The 20033-nt window shown below is 38.6% G+C and overlaps 1 long non-coding RNA gene across 1 annotated transcript in view; it reads left to right on the top strand.

The window, feature by feature from the left end:
- Window positions 1-20033, top strand: part of LOC119716889 (uncharacterized) — a 279074-nt gene that overhangs the window by 15004 nt on the left and 244037 nt on the right. The window contains exon 2 of the long non-coding RNA XR_011808866.1: window positions 17749-17861. This is a non-coding gene — a long non-coding RNA (uncharacterized lncRNA). The remainder of the gene's footprint in view (window positions 1-17748; window positions 17862-20033) is intronic.

Raw genomic sequence — 20033 nt, 5'->3', positions numbered from 1 at the left:
TGATGTGCATGTCAGATGTTCTGAACCAATCCAGTCCAATGTGTTTTTACTTTCTGCTGATGACACTTCTAGGACCTCATTCTATTTCAGTTTCTACATTTGCTTTTTCATGACTGAAAACCAAAATGCCATAAAGTAGCTGGTGTAAAATCCCTTCTTCCTTCTTCCTTTCTTTTAACTGAGTAACCATTTACATTTCAGCAGAGGGCTTTTGAAGAATAGAGGACTTTTCTAAGGCAAAGGGGCATTTTTAAAATGATAAAGGTAAATGAGCTGCTTGTTACTACTGACAATTTGACTGCCCTTTGCTGTTGCTGTTACCCATGCTTCTTGAAAACAGAAAGGGGGGAAAAAAGCCAGTATTGTTTAAAACAGCTTCTGACAGAGCAACTTTTACATAGTCAGCAGTGTGTTTGTTAAGAATAAAGTACATTCAAATTGAACAGACCGAGTATCTTTATTTGATGTAAACAGATATAAGAAAGATGATGGGGAAAAAAGAAATTTTTCCCACAAAAAAATGGCTTCTTGATCTCTGAAAACAACAAGCTTCCTGTGAAGTGCAGTCAAGGCTTACAAACACATTGCTGTGGTACACTGAGTTCGAAATCCCAGCTGACATTTCAAATGGTATTTAGACTTATGACAAATCTGATTTATTTGGGTCTTTCTCCAAAGCTGCCATAAAAGAAGTGCTGATTTGGTGACTTATTAGTCACAGCACCTTCAGACAGCTTCTTTTTCTAGTTGAGGAAATTGCTAGCAGATCCATATATTCTTCTTGGTGTAATAATTGTTGTAAAGATGCTGTTCATTTGGCTGGACTCTTCAGTGTCTGATGAAGTCTTCAAAGCTGTATGTCTCCTTAGAAAAAATATCCTGTCAAACAACAGTTTTGGTAATTGAGGGATAATGCCTTGCAAAATGCTGATTTTAGTGATTCAGAAGGAACGTACTTCAGCTCTGCAATGAAAAACTGGTCCTTGTGGTTTATAATTCAAGTAAAATGGAATTGAAATGTATCATTAAGTATTATTGCCTGAATAACATTTATAAAATTTCCTTTCAGAAGTAAAATGAAATAACTAATTACAACAAACATCCTCTCAGTAATGAGGCTGTTCTTAACAAACAGTTGCATTTAAGGCAGTGTTTTCAAATAGAATTCAAATTGGGTTGAAATCTTAGGTTCTAACCCAAAGTTTACGTCATTAAGGATATTTGAGTGAAGGTGCAAATAAGTATACTTTTTCTGAAATGCATTCACTGATTTCAGAAAATGAAACACTTTTTTCCCTGTTTCACTGTAGAGTGTCTCACTATTTACTTCAAGATCCCATGTATTGTGAGCTTTATTCTGGTCTCTAAGTTCTGTATTTCTGAACACTCTGGAAAGGTGTATTAACGTGAGGAAATCTAGAGTACTGATTAAAAATACAATCCTTTGTTGGTATGTGAGGGAATGCAGGACTTTCTGTGTTCTAAATTCACACTTGTCACAGAGTTTCCAAACTTTCACTTGGGGTGGAATACATTTCTTAATAAAAACAAACAAAAACAAAAACACTTAATCTTTAATTTACAGCTCTAATAGCATAACAGTGGAGTTGGAATGTCTTAATTTTTCAAGCAGATGAAAGTAGCTACTGGTCATAATCCTAAAAAAAAAAAAAAATAAATATGAAAACTTCAGTCTGAAGAACTGAATAAAATTCCTGTATCACAATGTTCCTACAGATTTGTGTATTTCTGATCACATCTAAATCCTTGTTCAAGTATTGGCCTTTTACTTAAGTAGTTTTCTTACATCTTCATGAAGTATTTATACATAATAGGCCCATGCCTTCTCCAGGGTAGATTTAAAAGAATAAGCTCAGTTCATTTCATGTTTTTTCTTCTGTTCATTCACTGAAGTGGTCTTGCACAACATTAGCCATTCACGTTATGCACAATGTGAGGCTTCAGGAGCTCTCTACAGAGAATGTTGCTCAATGCAGACAGACGGTGTTCTTTTCCATTCTTATTTGGCTTGTGACTGCCCAGAACATCCATAAGTCTCTCATTCTCCCATAGGTGCTCACCTACAGTGAGATCTGAGATTACAATAGATTTTTGTCCCTTGAGGTACCAGTTCTGCTTTTATTAATCTATTTCTTAAGGTCACTGCAATTCCTCCTGATACTCTTATCCTTCCTTATATTTAGGTAACATTTTTTCAATATTTTTCTTTCCTTTCCCCTTGTCATCTAGACTCTTAATTACCCCAGTCTTGTTTCTCAGACTGAGACCATTAACGAAGCACTAAATGAAATCAGGTTGAAGACTAGTCCTTGAGAAACTCAACTCTGCCACTGCTCTCTTCCTGGCATTACACATTGTTACAGCCCTTCATTGTTGCCCCTTACTGGAAATTCACCTTAGCATTAGAAGGAAAAAAAAAAGGCATTTCTTTGTCTTGGCCAGGATCCCAGGGGACAGTTGTCTGTGCCATAAACCAGTCATACTGTTAGTCCTAATATAAAGTAACAAATTTAATTTGTTCATATTTAGCACTGCCAGTTGTCCCAGTGTAGGTATGAGGCTGGCACTTTAAGGACTTCAGAAATAGCTCACAATTTTACTAAGATCCTGTCTGTTTAAACTTACTCTGCCTAGTTTTCCTTGCCATTTGCCTCTGTAGTATGAAGAAGAGTTTTAAAAAAAAAAAAAAAGCTATTGTCTGGATATGCTGTGAGAGTGACGATGGTAGTGAAGCCAAGATTTTTGCATTCTTCACTGATGTTATGCGCATTGTCCCTGTAACGCATTGTGTGTATCAGTTCACTGCTGCACATTAGGTAGACTCCTGACGACAGCCTGCCAACTGTTTAACAGAAGGGGACCAGAGATAGATTGGTTGGTTGGTCAGTCTGTCTGTCTGTCTTTCTATTCATCCTAATCTATTCTGATCCCCTTCATCCCTGCTGAGGCAAGAGAGCAGAGGCTAATGTAGATAAGCAGGAACTTCTGGGTTTTTGAAAGGTTTCCAGGCTTGTTTCCTAATGGATGTGCTTAGAATACTCCTGCTGTATTTTCCAAATGTTGCTAACACTGCTTTATTCTGTAGAAAATTGCAAATAGCAAAACCCCTATAGATCCTCAGATGTGAGAAAGGAATTTAAACATCAGAAAAATCTGAAGACATCCTCCTTTTGCCATTACAGATGTTAATTCTACCAATAATTCTGTTATTCATGTTAGTTTGATGAAATTCATGTTAGTTTGACAAATAAGCTCTTACTTTGTGTCTTAAAAAGGCAGACAACAGAGATTAGTGATTGCTGCAAATTGATATGTTTAGCATGTCCTTCACAGTGCTTGACCTGACCTAGGTCTGATCCTCATTTATATGGCATAACAAAAATCTACTTAACAGATGCTCAGAGGATGCATTTTCATAGATTCTGAATCTCTCTGGTGTTAATTTGCTTACATTGCTGAAAACAGGGGAATATGTCTGAAATGAACCATGTGCAACCAAAAAGAAAAAAAAAAAAAGAGAATGAATGTGTTCATTTTGAATTAATGAATCAATGAACTGGTAGGCCTATTAATTGTAATACTCAAAGGAAAATCACCACTTCTGCACTCGCTGAGCAGCTCACCAGCACAGCATATCAGGCTTAGAGATTGCTAGCTAATTTGAAAAGTCACAGAAGTAAGGGAGGGTAATAAAAAGTCAAAGTGTTTGTCTTTGCTATTTCAGTTGATGTGAAAAGTGTACAACTCCCCTGTAACCCAAGTCAGCTTGTGAGCACTGAGAGTTGGGTTAGGTAAGGGAAATATGTTAAATCTTGGAATAAGATCCATTCAGTTTGGCAGCACAGAAGGCATGCAGTCATCACACAGCACCTCTATCATGAACAAAGCCTTTACAGTCAGCTGTTGGCATCAACCACACCAGGCTCATGCTAAAACTAAACTGAATCATTTTTTAGTTTTGCAGCCCTATTTGCTGAATATAGGGTGGAAAGCCCCAAATCAGGGGATCCTTTCTGAGTTTCTTTAGCACAGTTGTGGCCTCCCATACACTGATCAGGCAGTTTATCCTTCCTAACCTTTTAATGCTGTACATTTGGCTGTGAGCATTCTGGTTCTTGCTGCCTTATTTCAAAGAAGGAATAGTTACAGCAAGGCCAGATCCTCACTTGATGTAAATTGATATTGCTTCACCAAAGCCTGCAGGGCTAAGCCACATTGCATCAGCTGAAGATCTGCTCCATAAAATGTCTTGGGAGTTTGTTTTTCACTGATCTATAAATTACCAAAGCACTGCTGTAGGAGGAGAAGTATCTAGTAAAATGATACAGTATTTTGTTTTTGCTGAAGTGTTAAGAAAACAAAAATAAAACTAAACACCAACACATAAGTGGTATTATATAATAGGTGGCAGATTATAAAGACAAAGTTTTTTTTTTTTTTGAAAAAGATTAAGGGGGGTAGGCATACTGGGGGGGTGGTGGGGGAAGGTGTGATTGACATAAAGAACAGCAGATGGACAGCATGAACTGTCTGGGACTCCAGCAGCTATCAAGTGAAATCAATCTGACCTTTGTTGGGTTCGTAGCTGTTTACCACTGAATAAAGCGGAGAGAAGTGCACAGATTATGACCACCATATGTCTTAATCCAGAGCAGAGATGTTTCTGGGTGTCCAGGTTCCTGGACTCATCAGCTGACTGATGAGCTCCCCGATTTGGTAGCTGATTTTGCGAGACTGCAACATGCAGACAGTCCAACAGACAGCTGTCCTACAAGTCTGAAAGCTTCATTTTTATGGGTCTGTTGAACGAAGCTGCCTAGCAGACTCTGACATGAAAGAGCTGGTGAGGATTTCCAGACTTTTGCATTTTTTGGCAGGAACCTGGAAGACCTGAAAATTCAGTCATACGCAGATCTTTTGAAAAACCTATCAACATATCGGTGAGACTGACAGTCTAGTATATTATTTGTCAACCTTTATTTGAATTTGTTTTCAGTGCATACACCTTTTTGATCTAAAAATAGAGGTACAGTCTCCTCAAAAGTGAGGCGTTCAGGGTTTTATGTTAGCAACTGCAGAAATTGTGGAGGCACAGGGATGTCCTTTCCCTTCCCATTTATCTCCCTCCTCACCCAGCAGTGACGAGGGTTCTCCAGTGAGGAACCTGGCAGTCTCACCCTGGTGAGACTTACAGGAATTGCATAAAACATCTTAATGAAGATTTAGCAACATGTCTCACCAAGGAGTGGCATCACATACGCACAAGGGGTGCGTATGTGAACATATGAAGAAAAGCACTGGGGATGTGGAGAAGGGCTTTTGAAGTGTTGAATTGCTTCTTCAGCACACATCAAGTCCATAGTGATTGCTACTCAGTTTTCTTTAGTTTAAACCCAGCCAAAAGTATTTATTTTTAATTTTTAATGTTACATCACAACATGCAGCTATTCAGCTTCTCATATAAGTATGCATGCCAGTTCAGTGACAAGAACACTATTTGGTCATTTATACCTAGATAGAGCAAGTACGTGTTGATGTAATTTTTTTTACTTGTGTGGTAGTTCTTTTTTTTTATTATTCCATTAAATCTTGGCTAATACTACATTTGCTTCTCGATTGTATGGGTTGTATATTTTTCTTCTGTTAAATCTACTTGCTACTGTGATAGACAGTAGACTCTTACAAGATTCTGTCAGTTGTTTACAATTTCTAAACACTGTCCTACCAACATCCTTTTTGCAATGAGTTAGTGTACTGCCAAATCCTCTACAGCAAAGGTGGAGCACTCTAATATTTTTTCTTCAGTTTGTCCTCTTACTGAATGCCTGTGTATCCCAATTTCTGCAGAGGCACTGAAGTACCATTTAATAGAGTGCTGTAATGTGATAGTATTTTTTTTTTCCTACACGCACATAGGAGTGAGAAATAACTTTAGCTCAAGTCGATGAGCCTATTGCTGATTTATGTTGCTGTAAAGAACAGATCCCCTTTTATCAGAGTGATGACTGCAACACGGGAAAGAAGCTGTAGAATCAGCATGAAGAGAACCAAGACAGAGATTTTAAGAATTGTTTCCCTGTGTGGTTGGTGGTGTATGAATAGTGGTCTAGTGGTACACATGGAAGCTGACTAAACAGAAGGGAGGATTTAAGGAGATACTGCCATATGTGAAATGCTTGAATGGTTTCAACATTTAGCACCAGGGGAAAAAAAATATTCCTAAAATGTTGATTTAGCACCAGACAAGACATACTTGGCTCCACTGCTAGTCATTCAACTACTCTTCATAATCCTGTAACTGTTATCTGAAGGGCTTATAGTATATTGAGATCGTAACTTTGGCACTCTTAAAACAAACTGAAAAGGAAAAAAGGAATAATAGCAGAGGAAAATGTTCAAGGAAATTGACTCTCAGAACAAGAAGCGTTCGTTACTCAGAGGCACAGATCCTGGTAATGCATCTGGCTGCTTTGGGTTGCTCTAGTGACACCAGGCAAGTAAAAAAACTGGCACAAATGCCCAGTTTAAAACAATCCCTGGAAACACAGCTGTCTCACTGCTTTCTTCCAAGTACAAAGGGTAGACTGGTGGCAAAGCTTTTTCTTTGCATTCTTTAGAAAAGCTGTGCTTATGTCAGAGGCTGTTAGCAATTCAGTCCTGCATACCTGAAATGAATGCAAGTTCCCTAAATGAAGCTTAACGGACTGGACAAGAGCTCTGTTAGGTAGCTTATGTTGCTTACAGTAGTAATACTTACTGCTAATTGTCCCTGACAAATGAATCCTCAAACATTGTCTTTTCCAAAACAAGCTCTGCCTTCCTATGTCCTGACCAAGTGTTACCACATTGTGTAGTTACATCAGGATGAATTAGGTCCAGACTAAATTTCATGTATGTTCAGGAAGGGTGGAACAATTACTAAAATTCTGTTAATAGGAGAAACAGGTAATGTAGCATGCCTTTACCTGATATTAAGGAATCTATATATAAAGGGATGTCTTTAAAGAAGAGGAGAGTTTTTTAAAAAATGCCTAGTTTACCTGCAGTATCTGTGACAGTTTTTAATGTGATTCACCAACTTGAAGCCAAATTTTTCTTCCACTTTCATTCTGGGCAAGTTGTAACAGGAATGGCACTGACGTTAAACTGCCTATGCCTGGCAGCATCCTACTTGGAGTCCCAGGCAAGTGTGAACTCTTGGGAATAGCTGTACCATTAAACATGCTGGGAACGTCAAGCACAGGTTGTGTCCTATTTCCGCTCCAACGTTAGAAGTTGCAGCACAGCAAAAGAACAAGTTATATAATTTCTTTCACTATGTACGGAACTTCTGAAATACATACACAGAACATGTTTTTTTTGACAGCATCACCTAGGACACCATCTCACCGTCCAAGTTACTGCCATGTCATTCCAATTTCTCATGCATTTTCTTCTTTCTGTGCCTACATAATACAAAACTGTAAAGCCTTATCTCCTACCGCTCACTGCAGTAGGCAGTTCAGGAGTTACAATAAGTCTCATAAATGTCAAGCATAATGAAAAATAAGGGTAACATACAGGAGAAAGTTGTTCCTGTTCATTCCACTCATAGAAACTATGTGCACCATCCTCTTGCTCATCAGTCATGTTGCAGGGTAAAGGTTCTCATTCTGTTTCCTCTGGTGCTCTTGTAGCAATGGAGACCTACTGTCCTTTAAAAAATGCCTTTTGCAGAAATAGTCAGCCTTGTCATAGCCTGGTAACTAAAGAAAATGTGTCTTTTACAGATTTCTGCTGTAAATTTCAGATTTATTTATTTTTTTGTAGCAAAACCAAATACCTAAAAACTGAAATGTCTGATTTGTGTCTCCTACTACTTTACAGTATTTACTTGTTTGCTTCATAGGCCAAGCTCTCAAGATGATTGCTTTCTTTGTGTATTGCCAAGAGTTTCTTACAGCAACAGGTGTTTATTCTTCTAATTATACAGTAAAACTTTTACCCTGAAAATAATAATCATAATGCCATTGACGTTCAAATTCTGATTTCTTCTCTTTGAAGGAAATGTGATCTCAACAAGTTTTCTAGAATGAACTATATATCTACATTTTAAATAATACTTTTGAGATTCAAAACAATTGTTTGTTTCTCCATCAGATTCAAGCTTGAAGAAATGAGTACCAAAACAATACTTTCTTTGGAAGATTGCCATTCATACAGATGTAAATCCATCCCCCACAAACTCTTACAGACTTCTGGTGCAATGTCAAAGATCTATGGATATGAGTTTGGCTATAAGCATTAAGTTTTATATGTTACATGCTAGTCACCTCAATAGTAGTGCAGAATTCCTCATAGCCACTCATGTAATCTCCTCTATGTATAGGAGAGAGTCCACAGGTTAAATCTGGAAAGGTTTAAGGAGTATTACATAGTTTTAGTTAGGTTTCTTTTCCTTACTGAATTTTAAAATCTGTTTCTCTTATTATGACAAGTCTAGCTTTCAAGGCAGCAGTGAGGGACAGAAAGATGCATAAGACTTAGGATTTGAAAATGTATTATTATGTGTACATGAAATATGTGAATGAGAAAGAAACTAGCTTACGTTTCAGATCTGGAAGCAGATTCTGTTTCAGTGGAAGATGAGAACCACTGTTATCTCTTGTCACATACCCTTCATTTCCAGCCAGGCTGTATTGTGAAAGAATGAAATCCAAACCTCTCAGTGCTCCAGTGCTAATTATTGCCCATCTTTGGTCACAGGCCAGTGTAATTTTATAGGGACAGTCCTCTTTTATGAAGATGAGAGGAAACATTTTGGCAATTTTTATTTTTTATGATTGTAGTTACTGGCAACAGTCTAAAGTCTGGAATATGATGAGTATTATAAGTAATCCCAGGATTGATGGATTGCTACGCAGCATGAAGTGAGACAGCTGAAACTCTGTGGTAACTGCAGTGTTCTGAACAAAGCGCTGTGTGCGTGTGTTCTGAATAGCACATTAATGATAACTGGTTTGGAAGGCATTTAACAATATCCTTCAGTGCACAGGGACTTCCTTACGGAGAACATCATTCCCTGAAGCACTTGTGTGCATGCAGGTCTTTAGCAAATATTTTTGAGCCCCCTGAACTGTGTAAAACAATAAAAATAAAATATCTCTGGATTGCCTGATTCTTCTGGTGGAGTTTTAGAGTAGCCTGATGCTTTGTTGTGTTGCCTTGCTGAAGGCTTGGGTTGTAAAGTCAGACAGTCTACAGAGATTGGAAGTACAGCTCCTGTTTCTGTGTACTGCTTGTAAATTGGAAATACACCATTAGGAGAGGGGGGGGAGGTAGTTTTGAAGTGTATATAGTTTAATAGTATTTTTTAAAAGTGATGAAAATCAATTGGTGGCTAGGAGTCAACAGAGAATAAAAGATTTGTGACTTGTGAAGATAAAAAGTGATGGAGAAATTTGATTCTGTAAATATCTCAAATAGAAGTCTCAGTCAGGGGAAGGTGTCAGATATCAAAAAATAGACTACATAGGGCAAGTTATTTCCTCTTCTTAGTATCTGTAATTAGAAAAAAGTAAAAATTACACACAAATGTCTATAATGGTTAGAGCTGGGAGATGCAGTGCTAACAAAATAAGTAGTCTGAGCTTTCTATTCAATGTTACCACATTGTACTAAGTATATTACATGTTAAACAATATGCCAAAGATCAATATGTTGTCTGCTGCCCAAATTGTGCATCTGAGGAGGATGGAAAGGAAAGCAGTTGTGTCACTAGGAATTTCTAATCTGATAATGGCTTATGCAGCATTATCAGAGTCCTTCCCAGAGGATTCAATGACCTTACTAGCTGGCTTTGTAAGTCTGTGAGAGATTCTAGAAACAAAACACTGCTGGTTGTGAGAGAAGGTTTGCAAAGAGCAGAAGTTTTGAGCAACACCAACAAAAAAGAGAAGGTAGAATTTCCTCACGCAAATGAAAGGGGTTTAGTGGGGACTGTTAGCGTTAGGTCAGAGGTTGGACTCGATGATCTTGAGGTCTCTTCCAACCTAGAAATTCTGTGATTCTGTGATTTGGGAAGTAAAATGTGATTACTGTAATCAAATGGCTGAGCACAAAAAAAAGCTATGTGCTTTCAACATTATAGATTTTTGTTTTACCCTGAAACAGAAAAAGAGGTAGAAGGTCCAGCCTTTAAGAACAAGCACTGCATATGTCCATACAGCATGCTGTCCTTTAATGTTCAAATGCAGCTATTTTTAAAAGAAATTGTTTTGTGGAAGGTTAGGTGCAAAAACATTACAAAGATAAGCATACAGTATATTTACACTCTGTCTATCAAATAAAACTGTCCAAATATTATGAAGGAATGGTTTATTTAGTGTTTTCTTTCCTTTTGAGACCTGGGAGATAAAGGAATCCCGGATATTATGCAGAATATTATGGGACATGCAGTCCCATATGCAAGGACTTTGCAGTCTCATCCTTGCTTCCTGTTTATTGAAGTGAGACCCTCCTGTACCCATTTTTTTGTTACTATTAAAATTAAACAAGTTGTGACCTATAGAAGGGAGAATTAAGCCTATTTGTCTTGAATTGAACTGTCCTTTTACTAAAATGGTGATGACTAGAAAAATATGCCTACAAAAAAGGTTGAGAAGGTTGAAACATAGAAACATTTAATGCAAACAGTGAGGTTTGGAAACAATTTATTGGAGGATTATAATAGTGTTCTTTTGCTACAGATGTAATGATTAGTCAAGACAAAGGAAAATCAGTTTCTTTGTCTAAAATCTGCTCTTTTTTAAGGCTGTCACTATAGCTTCAGAAAATGGGGCAGTTGTTTTGAAGATCTGTAAAAGATGTTAACAGTCATATGAACATTGTTACAGAATGCTTTCTGGATGTAGAGTCTTTGGAATAAGAATGAAATTGTATGTCTTTAGGTGGTCAAGACAAAAAGACTAATGACATTTAGCATGATAGTTTAGATGTTTGAAAGTGAGAGACAGATTGACTTGTGGCATTGTAATAAAAACATTTAGAGATGACTGCTGAAAAAGGAACTTGTTCTGGCCCAAAGCAACAGAATTAGCATCTCTAAGGGAAGTAGCAGTGAATAATCTGTGAGATTGACAAGTAGAAAGCAGCAGTGACCCAACCAACTGGAGAATGAAAAGCCTTTTCAAAAGCTGAAAGGAATCACGATCAGGAAGTGTACTTCTTCAGAGGAACTGGTTTTGTGTTTGGCTGTGACTTTAAACTGGTTCAGTTCTATACCTGCAGTCACCTGAAAAAACAAGGGCAGTTATCAAATTCCACCCTAAACTTAGGAGGATCTTGTATTGGCCTCTCCATAACACCAGCTTGGCTCTCCCAAACCAAGGGTAGCTGCAGCAAAGGCTCCAGGTACTCAGGGCTAAGGGCAGCTGACCATGCTTGACAGAAGCTACTAGAGCTTCCTCTTGCCCGTACTCTTGTGGCTCCCCTTAACTTGTCCTTATCTGGCAGTAAGAGGCACCCTCAAGTTTCTCAGAAACTTCCCAGGAGCCCTCTGATGATCCTGGACCTGGTGCCCAGAAGCAGAGTCCAGAGACTGATGAGAAAACAGCTGTTGCTGTTTGCTGCCTCTGATTGCTGCATCCCCATGCTTTCTGCATTCTCATGAAATGAAACAAAACATGCCTCTGATCTGAGTGCACGAACAAAAAGTTACTAGAATCGCTACCAAGCTTCTAAAATTATACCCTGGTGAAAGGCCAGAAATCTGTTAGGTCCTTAGATGTAACCACACTCCTTAAAAAGTGACTTGGGGGAGTAACGACTAGAGCTTGTGTCAAGGTTGAGGTCTAGACAAATTCTGAAAGCATGAGCAGTTCTCTCTATTCCTTGAATAAAGCTTGAGAGTTGAGGGTATTATTACAGTTTCCTGAATAAGCCATGCTTTTACCGTCCTTGACTAAATCAGACAAAAAATATCTATGGTAACAAAGACTAATTTTAACCTAAGGGTTAAAATTAAGTTAAATGCAGTGACGTGTAAGTCCTGTCAGCATGTGGGACTGGAGGAGGACAGGAGGACTTTCACCTCTCTAAAATGCCTAAAGGGCTACTTGAAATGCCACATAAAATTTTGTCACCACACAGAAATTTCTAGACAGCAATGGAAAATCTGTTGAAGGTTGTCTTTCAACACTGTGGTAGAAAGACTTGTCAGCATTCCCGGAAGAAGCAGAGGTAATACTGAACTTCAGCACTAGCAAAGGTATTTCTAGGGTTGGAGACAGTGGGACTTAAAGAAAATTCCTATTTATGAAACTATGTGAATGTCACAATAGACAGAGAACTTGCTCTGCAGGAGGCATCACAGTGACTGAATGGACCTCAGCCACCTCTTACCTCATTAAGCAATGAGTATACTAAAGTATATTAAATCACGATTACACAAATGAATAGGCCTTTTTATCAGTCTCTTAGAGTGATGCTTCTTAGTTCTGAAGAAAGAGGTAATACAAACTTTTCCAGGAGTCCTTAACAGTGGCTTATGGTTCCCAAAACTGTGGCTGCTTCAACCTAGCCAAAGAATTCATCTTGTCACACTAAGTTTCTCTGTATGGTGTGGGAAATTTTTGTCCTATACCATGAGAAATTTTGGAGAGGATTCAAATGGATGCGTTTTACGACTAACAAGTTCTTGGAGTAGGATTATTCCCAGCTGATGCAAAAAAAAAATCAAACACTGAATGAAAACTTGAGCCTTGTATAATAGGTGACCATGTAAGTTGTGCTGTTGGGTGATGTTTTTAAACACAGGCAATTATGAAAAATACAGTTCAGTGTAAGTGTTTCACCGCAGCTGCACTCAGTTTGTTGCCGGTACAGGAATAATTTATATATGTACATATATATGTATGTGTATATTGTGGTATTTCCAGGAGAAAGTTTCTCTCATGAAACGGTTTGACCTGTTGTAGTACAGCCTTCTCAGATAGAGATGGATTCACTAGGATTCTAGATGTGATACAAGATTGTATACACAGAAATATATACAGAGCATGGAATTTCTGCATGAAAAGTTGACAATCTTTGCAGAATGGCGTAAGAATCACCCTGGTATTTTTTTTTTGCACAAAATCTTTGGCTCAGAGGTATGTCTAAAAGTGGAGGAGGACCTGCAAAAAGTAGGACAAGAAGTATACCACAGAGAAGCCTGGAAACCAGGCATTCCATGAGGCTTGTTACTTGTACGAACTCAACACATAGACTTATGGGTGTGCTGGTTTTACTCAGGTGGCCAGCCAAGCTCCACCACAACTGCTCTCTCACTCCCCCTCCTCAAAGGGAAAAGGAGAGAAAATGCAATGCAAAGGGCTACGTCCCCCAGGAGCAAACTGCTCCAGCACAAGTCCCCCATGGCTGGGCGGCAGCTCCCCCCAGCCCCCCTGCTCCTGCGTGGGCTCCTCTCCACAGGCTGCAGCTCCGGCCCGGGGCCTGCTCCTGCGGGGGCTCTCCATGGGCCGCAGCCTCCTCCAGGCCACATCCACCTGCTCCACCGGGGGCTCCTCCACCCACGGGGGGGCTGCAGTGTGGAGATCTGCTCCATGGGGGACCCATGGGCTGCAGGGGGACAGCCTGCTCCACCAGGGGCCTCTCCCTGCACAGCCCGCAGGGGAACTGCTGCTGCCTGCCTGGAGCACCGCCTGCCCTCCCACTGCACTGACCTGTGGGGCTGCAGGGCTGCTTCTCACTCCTCTCTCTCCCAGGTACTGTTACCAGGAGTTGCTTTTTCCCACCCTGTTGAATCTGCTCACACAGAGGCACAAACAACATTGCTTATTGGCCCAACTCTTGCCAGCAGTGGCCTTATTTAACATCGGGCAGCTTCTCAATTCTTCTCACAGAAACCACCCCTATGGCCCCTCACCACCAACACTTTGCCATGTAAACCTACTACAGTGGGTTGCTGGGGGGAAGAAAAAAAAAAAAGGGGTAAAAAAAAAAGGTAATAGAATTGGTTTTAATCTTTTGAGGAAAGAAGTGGAAAATGCTAAAAGAGCCTAGTTTTGAAAAATCAAAATCATGTTTATTGTGTGGAAAGTAGAGAACTGAGGCTGAAGACTGTCCCAGAATATCCTTCCACATACTTGATTTTAAGAACTGTCTCAATGAAAAGTGAAATCCATTTCCTCTTGGCCACTTGAGTCATAAGATCACACTAAAGAACTGACCTAGAGACACAGAGGGACATGTAAGTCCAGAGTTAACCTGAGTGGAGATGGAAGTCTGAGGAGCTAGAGCTGAGGGAGGGTGGGAGGAAAATCAGAACAAAAAACATTTATAAAATGCCTACTATGAAACTAAGGGAAGGCAGGTTTTGCCTTACTGCTGCTGCAGAGTCACTGCCCCTTTCTTTATGGGTTTAATTGATTAGTAATTATTAAGTCACTCAGTGAAAATTTCATTTAAAACTTTAAAATTGAGAGAGAGGTGTGTAGTAGTCAGCATGGAGTTAAATATGTTCTCAGAACATCATGGGATGAAGCCTGTGTGGCCACCACCTGTTTATTTCCTGTTTATTTCAGCAGGAGTAACAGCATTTTTTTTTGTTTGTTTGTTTGGTTTTTTCCCTGTGCTGTTTATGATACAATTAAAATAGAACAACATGTCCCCTGCAAAAGTATAAGTACAATTTATTTTAGTTGAAATGATTGATCCATTTACATAAATGTAATTTTGTGTTTTGTATGTATCAGTACTGTATATTCTAGCTGTATTGATTAAAACATATTTCATTACATGGACCTTGATTCTCCTCCATGCTTGTCACATGGAAATATATCTTAGTCTTGCTCACTTCTTTGGGATTAAGTTTATCATCAGATTGGAGGTCAAGCAACATTTTCCCCCTCAAGTGAAGCTGGCAGGGATTTCTGTTAGGGATTTCTGTTAGTGTCGTTGTTATTTTTGACTAATACAAGGACCAGCCTTCTCCTAGGATCACTGTGGAGTTTTGTGTAGCAAGTTTGATGATACTTCCAGAACCTCAGATATTGTTCATGAGGCCTATGATTTTCTTACATATTGCTTTCCTAAGTTTGCTATGGAGTGATAAGGGCTGATTTCTACAGAATTGTGTAAAAAGCAGCTGTTCTTCTGCCCCTGCTGAATTAAAGACTTACTGCACAGTCCTTTGTCATTGTGGAGTATTAGATTTGATGATCAAGGCATTTAGTTCCAGCATTTGTTTCTTACATGCAAGATTAATTTTGATAGGAAACTTTGTGGAGCAAGGTACTACTCAGTGTAAGCAGAAGTGGCATTATAATGTCTTGACGTTTTTAGATGCACAGGCTGAATCTGTACCCGGATAGAAAGGCACAGTGGTTTCTTATGGACATGACGTACATTTCTCATGTTCTATTGAAATGTCAGCTTCCCACAGTAAAAAGATTTGTTTTGATATTCTGAAGAGAAAATAAAAATCTTAGGTATCTGATTGCTATTCATTCCTATACTGGAATGTTTTGAGAATGAAATACCACCTGACTAATCAAGGTCCTTGGGGAAGGTTTCTATAGATTTTGAAATATTCTAAGACAGTCTCAGTAGACTAGTGCCTTCTGTGGTGGATTTAATTGTGTACTTATTTGTACAGACTGTGGTTCAACAATGAAGATAGCCTAAAATTGATCAGAACATTATTATCTGGTTGGAAAGAGTGGGTAAAGGTGCATTATTCCTGTGCTGACAAAATGGTACCTATCCAACTATCCTCTGAATTGTGACAATGCAATGAAGTGGCTCTTAGTTGCTGTACATTTTAAATAAAGTGCACTTATCTATTACTTGCCCTTTGTTACTGACTTCTCACTGTTGCCTCACTGTACACCTCTGTGTTTAGCTTAAAGATGAATATTCCCCACTAAGTGTACCTTAATCCCAGCTGGCTATTGAGAAGACATGAGTTGCTTGTGAATGGGGAATGCAATTACATTAAAAAAAAGTTCTAAGACTGTGATGTGAAGACCACTAAAATAAATGGGAAATATTTCCCTGAAACTGACTGGAGTTTGCATTAAAATCTGTAATGATTTTTCTATCCAGAAACTTAAACACTTTTTTTTTTTTTTGGTGACCATATAGTTAGGGTATTTCTTGCAACTTCTTGATAAAATTAGTCCCCAGCTTTCCGAATCTTTACACTAGAAGTAATGTATTATCCAGTGGTACCATGATTCCTACCCGCTCCCTTTTGGGTATCAAGATACTCCTGACCACATCCAAGTTAACAGGGTAGGAGAAAAAGACTTGCTGCTAATATTTGTATGTGACTGGGAGCCACAAAGCATGTCCATACTCATTTTTGCCATAAGGATCTGCAATGAATCTCCATTACCACCTTGCAAATTTCAGGCCCAAATCAGAGAGGTCTGGGCACTTCATGTTGCTATCTGGCTTCTTTCCCTGGCAAGAAAATTCAGCCACGAGTCATGGTAGCATTAGTAGCCTAGCTTAAATTGTTTACTCCCTCACTGTGCATGCACACAATGAGCACGCATTAAAGTGAGCAAAGCCAAGAAGCTAGAAGTAATGCATCTCCAATCAGCATTTACTTCCAGTGGATTTTCTGGTGAATTATCTACCAGTTTTCCATGGAGCAATGCCACCAAAAGTGGCTGCTGCCTGGCTTGATTTCCTCCTGACTAGACATATCCCCCCTGACATTATGTGAAGCCCTGAACCACGCTGTGTTTGTCCAAAAGAGAGTCTACAATCTCAGAGGGAATGGGATTATAATGCTGTGAAGGCTCCACTCTTCATCTGTTCTTGCTGGACACGTTTGACAAGGATTATCACCAACTGACCTCCCTCATGCCGAGCAGCTGCAGGAATGATGTCACCCATATTTTGTAAAGTAAAAGATGAGTCAGTCTGTTCTTAGCTGTAATACTTAATGCTGTTTATCTTCCGTTTCCTGAAGAGTAGGTGAATAGACAGTGGGTTCTAGAAAGACCATAAGCAAGTAAATTCATCTTTATTTAGTTGAAAAAAAAGAAATTGTCTTCTTGCATTGGTCATTTTCTTCCCCTTACAACTCCAAATCTTGAAGAACTACTGGGTTATGCCACCTTCTGTGTCTATCATGGTAGTGAAACGCTGTCCTCTCTTCATTCTTGGTAACAACTGTATATATTCCCTTGATTGTCTTAGTCCTGTGTTTGACCAAGAGAGAGGAACAAGCCACTATTGCTATTATATGCTATTACACATTGACTATGTCCCTCGCTCATTTTTCATCTTTTGTAATGATCATCACTGTTATAAACTTCAAAATATAAAACTTGAATATAACTGCAAAATATAAAAACTTGAAAAATATAGACAAAAAGAAGCCACAAAAAATGCTGGCAAATACCTAGTTCCTAACTGAAATTAGTGCTAGAAATTACATAAACTGTTCCAGACAGAATGCAACAGTAATGAAAAGCCAATGTCCACTCCGACCTCCATCTCCTTGCTCAGAGGAGTTGCTGAGAGACAGAAACATAGTGGATTCTTCTCAGTTGTCAACCTCTAAAATCTTGAGCAGTTGTTACTACAAAACCATACTGAACACACTTCAGAGTTTACTATAAGACAAAAACAAAAACAACAAAAACAAACAGAAAAAAAAAACAACACTGAAGTGCTAAATTAAGTATTAAGTTGTAGTAATAATAAAGCACTGTCTTTTTTCATTCACAGAATGATAGAATTACAGAATGGCTGAGGTGTGAAAGGACCTCCAGAGATCTTCTAGTCCAACCCCCCTGCTCAAGCAGGATCACCTAGAGCATGTTACACAGGATTGCATCCAGGTGAGTTTTGATTATCTCCAAAGAAGGAGACTTCTTCTGACAGCTGATTGTGCTGGGAATATTGCTGGATTTGGGGGGCAGTTACCAGCTTATTTGTTTGCTACACTTAGAATCTAAATAATTAATTTCTAAGTAATATGGTGATTAAGATTTATGCATGCCATTATACTTTGTTATCTTCGTATTTGTGACGAGGAAATTGGTACTCATTTGCTTCCCTTTCTATGTAAAGCTCTCACCAAATATAAAAGTCAAAAATCCAAAGTGAAAACTGAAATGGAGACATCTAGGAATAGTATTTTTTTTTTTCCTCTCTGTCTTCCCCCCAGCTTCTGCAGTCATTTTGGAGACAAAGTTTAGTTACTCTTACAAAAAAATAAGTAGTGAATTTAGCTACAAGATGCTTACTTCAAATTTCAGAGCTGGCATTAGTAATGTGATTATGATACCAAATGTTGTGTGAGGGTACACTGACATATCGTGCTCGTTTATTTTAAGTAGGTTGGGTGGGAAAGAAATATTGATACCCACTTAATAGCTGTCTGTTCAGTTATTACCATGAGGAAAGTGCAGATAGATAGCTGGATGATGAAACAGCAAGAGTCAGAAAATGGTTGCAAAAAGAATACATTTCTCTTTCCTTTTTTTTTTCCTCCCTCCCTCTAAGCTATTAATAGCAAAAGTAATATCATGATACTGCATCTTCTTCAGAAAACCATGCACTTCAGGCATTGATGACCAAAATTTCCTTATTTAATGCTAATTTTCAACATTAATTTTCAGGATTTACTGTTTCTGCCAAAATAATTATTGCATATAAAAGGTTTTGTTATTCTTATCTGTTGACGTAGATTCCCAGAAAGTAAAAAAGCCTTTGTGTTGACACCTATTTACAAATAGTGTACTTAAATAGTTGGGTAACACAGTAACAGCTGAAATTTGTGTAAACCTTAATAAATTGGACAGCACTTTTTAGAGAGATCTGTTACTGTGTTGAGAATGTGGATTTCTCAAATCTCCTGTGTGCATCACCATCTGTTTCTAAAGAGTGATATACCTGTCTAGCCTCAAGCTATTTTGCCAGTGACTCAGGCAATCGCATGAAGCATCCAACAGCTTGATAAAGATAGTGATGCTGTCTGCTTTAACCAGAGGAGCAATTTAAGCTTTCAAATCTTAGGAAAACATGAATTTGTGCATGGCAGCCATAAAGTTACACCACGATGTTTTTCTGGGTTGTGACATATGAGAAAAAGAAAACAGATTTTGGATTGTAAATTCACTGGTCAGCAGTCTGGCAATGTCACTAAATGCAGCAGGAACTATTTGGTGTGAAGGTCAAAAAACTTTAATATAAAGATTATTGATTAAATTATTCTGTCCTAAATACTGACTAACCAAACAAACAAAAAGAGATACATTGTATTTTCTATGAGGCTGTTAAAAAAGATTAGTCTGAGTGTAAAACTTACCCCAGCACAGGGTTTAAAGGTAATCTCCTTTCCTCAAGACTTAGTCCTGAAAGACAGGTCTTATACCTTATGATGTCTAAAGTTTTGTGGGTGAGCTTCTGCATTAACAGGACTCCATACATGGGAATAAACGCATCTAAATTCATGGAATTTGGTAAAGTATTTCAAATGAATGAAAGGACAGCATTTGACCATGTTTAACTGATTTTGTAGTCACTGGCCTAAATTCTATCATGTTATATGTGAGGTAGCAAAGGTAACACCTTGTTTGCTGGTTAATGTGCTGATCTGAAAGTCCAAAGGTTAGTGTTCAATTCTTAATTCTGTCAGGGAGTACTTGTGCATCCATGAGGAAATAATTTGTAAAAAAAAAATGCTTTTCTTATGTACATCCTCAAAGAATCAGAGATCTAAGATGTGGTCCACGGACATTTCTTACCTGGTTTGTGCTCTTATTTGAAATATACACACTTCAAGAGGAAATGTACTTTAAGTGCTGTCCCCTCTCTGCAGTATTTCTCTACCTTTTATTAGCATGCATAACATGTCTGCTGAGATGCTGTATGTACAGTGGATGCATCATAACCTCACAGCACACAAATGCATCCACAAAGATGCATTCCACAGGAGTGGATGTTGCCCACTGTGTGCCATATGGTTCTTCTTTGATCTGTGTCTGCACACCACTTTGCAAAGGCAC

Source organism: Anas platyrhynchos, chromosome 4, assembly GCF_047663525.1.
Source record: "Anas platyrhynchos isolate ZD024472 breed Pekin duck chromosome 4, IASCAAS_PekinDuck_T2T, whole genome shotgun sequence".
Lineage (NCBI taxonomy): Eukaryota > Metazoa > Chordata > Aves > Anseriformes > Anatidae > Anas > Anas platyrhynchos.
This window is presented reverse-complemented; position numbering and strand designations above follow the sequence as displayed.